This window comes from Solanum pennellii, chromosome 6 (genome assembly GCF_001406875.1).
Source record: "Solanum pennellii chromosome 6, SPENNV200".
NCBI lineage: Eukaryota > Viridiplantae > Streptophyta > Magnoliopsida > Solanales > Solanaceae > Solanum > Solanum pennellii.
The window spans coordinates 30,604,560-30,608,115 of record NC_028642.1 but is presented as its reverse complement, the minus strand read 5'-3'; positions in this window follow the sequence as shown (position 1 = coordinate 30,608,115).

Genomic DNA, 3,556 nt, shown 5'->3' with positions numbered 1-3,556 from the left:
AACTCAGGGCTAAGGAAGGAACTCCTCTTTCTGATCCTACTTATTACAGGAAACTTGTGGGGAAGTTAAATTTCCTCACCAACACTAGAATGGATATAGCCTTCAGTGTTCAACAGCTAAGCCAGTTTATGCAGGATCCCAGACTTCCTCATTTACAGGCAGCTTTTCACTTACTTAGATATATAAAACAGGATCCTACATTGGGAGTTTATTTGTCAAGAAATTCTGATTGTACCATGAGAGCATACTGTGATTCAGATTGGGCTACATGTCCAGATTCCAGAAGGTCTGTAAGTGGTTACTTAGTATTACTTGGAGACAGTCCTATCAGTTGGAAGTCTAAGAAGCAAGAAACAATTTCATTATCATCTGCAGAAGCTGAATACAGATCACTTAGGAAAGTGGTAGGTGAATTGGTTTGGTTACATAGACTGATCATTGAGTTAACTATTACTCATCCTTCTCCTATTGCTGTGTACTGTGATAGTCAAGCTGCCATTCACATAGCACATAATCTTGTTTTCCATGAAAGAACCAAACACATTGAAGTGGATTGCCATTTTGTACGAGATAAGCTGCAGGAGGGGCCCATCTCGATTCAACATGTGCCTACAAGTGAACAATTGGCAGACATTTTTACTAAGTCTCTCAATGGTATCAAACATGCTGCAATCTTGAACAAGTTGGCTGTAAGATCATTACCACCAACTTGAGGAGGGGTATTGAGAATTACAACTAATCTCACTTATCTATGTTAACAGTAGTTTAATAGTCTGTTAATAATTCTGTTAGTTAGTTACATTAGTTAGTTACTTAGTTAGTTACATTTTTGATTCCTTTCTAGAAGTTTCTTAGTCACATGTATATAGTGTATTGTTGAGGGAATGCAAGAGCAGTTTTTTGCTTGGCTAAAATCATAAACACTCTCTTCCTCTCTTCTTCTCATTCTCGTTGATCACCATTAATGGTTAGCTATCCATAGAAAGCTGCATTGCTGGTTTTACTCACTGATGCAGTGAGTTCTGATATAAAGTCTAACTCACGTTTAGGATTCACAACCCTCGATGATGACTTAATATATATATCTTTTAGAAGTCATTATTATTGTGTATAATTTTGTTGGATATTGGTTCCTTTTGTATTCAAATGAAAATTTGTCTCTCAATGTATACATGATGAAACTTGCCTCATATTCCATTGCATATATACCACCAATTAGGTGCCAAAATAATAATTATGGCAAGTTGGCAACGAGTGGAGATGGAATGTGATAAATCTTAAAAACTTTTTTTAATTAAAGCAAAGATGGAACTACTCTCTAATATTCTTTATTCTAAACAAAAACTTAATTTATAATTTTTCATTTGGATATTCTCAAATGGACTTCTCAAATTTTTAATTATGAAAAAGATATTATGTATATATATATATATATATATATATATATATGTATGTATATATATAATTCGATTTTTTTGATTTTTCGATTTTCATTTTTCTGAAACCGAAACCAAATCAAAAAAACAAACAAAGTAAATTATAAATTCAAAATCAAACCAATAATCCAAAAAATCAATCCAAATTAAAATTCGGTTTGATTTAGTTTAGTTTTTCGGTTTAATCCAAATAATGCACACCCCTAATAGTTATAGATAGAGTATGATAAGTATAAAATATATTTTATGATATTTTTAAAATAATTAAATTAACACATCGTGTCACAAAGTTCGATTCATACTACAATATAATATCGATTCATATTTTTTAAATTTTGAAACTTGTTTAAGATTGTAAAATTAAATAATATTTTTTTATATTATACATATTTTTAATTTACTATTACAATTTTTTTTTAAAAAGAAATCTTTATATTTTGCTAAATTAAAATAAGATAATTAAATTAAGAGAGATAAAATATGAGCTCCATATATATGCAGCCCATGCTACTCCCATGTTTCTCCTATTTTTTATTTATCCTATTTTATTTATAAAAAAATAATGTGCTTCCACTTGCATGATTCTCCTTTCTTTAATTGTTGAATGGAGTGTGGAATCATTTTTGCCGCTTTTTCAGTTTGTACTTTTGTTGGATCAAATCATGGATAAGAATCATTATCTCAATTTTGGCCAAATAAATAGAGAATTATTTTAATTTGTCCTCAATTTTTATTTTTACTCTCTCCATATATCTCAGTTTTATTCTTTAGTTCTTCAGTTTTATTATGTGTTATTTCAATAGAAAAATACTATTTGATATTAATTATTCAATATATATATATATATAATTTAATAACATCACATATTTTCTTTACGCTTTTTTAATTTAGTTTGAATACCTTATTTCTATTTTTTAACTCAAAATAGAGGTTATTGTAAAAAGAAAAAATTGATTCATTGTTGTTATTGCTATAAAAAGAAATTTAAAATTCAATGAAGTCCGTCGTTAAAATAATTTTCCAAAATTAAAAAATCTAAGTATATTTAATAGAAATAATAAGAATTTAAACTTAAATTGCGAGAGAATCGACATTCACTTCGATTCAAAATCAAAATATACATACTTTGAGTGAGATACTTATTTCTAAATGAAAAATTTTACTCGATGTCTCATATATTTATATTTAAAGGAGGTGTATATTTTGTAGGGAAAATTATATATAAATAGTAAATTAATAACCTAAAATAAATGGAGTAGCTAGGGTTTGATTTAATTGTGCTCCATAGGAAACGTTTACAAAAAATTGTCAAGCGCCTCTCTGCCAAATATCTCGCTCACCACTCTCCTCCAATCTCTCACTCGCTTCCTCACTTTTTATACAAACACAAGTGTATAAAAATTATTTCTAATTGTATAAAGTAGAGAAATATGTATAAATACATATATTTTTGTTCCCCTCTCTCCCCTCTTCCAGATCTCGCTCGTCACTCTCCCAAATCTCGCTCGTCACCCTCGCCTTTCTCACTTATACAAAGAGAAGCGAAATGTATAAATAGTGTTTCTGTTTGTATAAAGCATGAGAAAATTGTATATACACATGCAAGTACATATATTTTCGTCCTATACACTTGTAATTATACAATAAAAATACTCCCCTGCCCAGTTTTTTTTACCTTTCTCTCTTTCTCGTTTTACACAATTTTCAAATTGTATCTAATTTTTCTCTTTCTCATTTTATACAATTCAATTCAATTGTATATTCCTTGTCAAGTCTCTTTTGTCTTTCTCTCTTCTCATTTTATACAAATTCAAATTGTATATAATCGTTCTATACACTTATAATAATACAATTCGTTTTATACACTTCGTTTTTATACAGTTCTTTGTCCAAGTGTCTTTCTCTTTCTTGTTTTATACACTTCGTTTTATACAATTTGCTTCAACTGTATATGTATGGGGAATTGTAACGACCTGTTTAGTCGTTTGGAGCAGCAGAGTTAATTTCTGGAAATCACTGTCTGGGTCGACGGATCCCACGACGGACCGTCATGGGCACGACGGACCGTCGAGGGGGTCTCGTTCCAAAACACTTAGAATTTAGAAATTTGGGTACTGAGA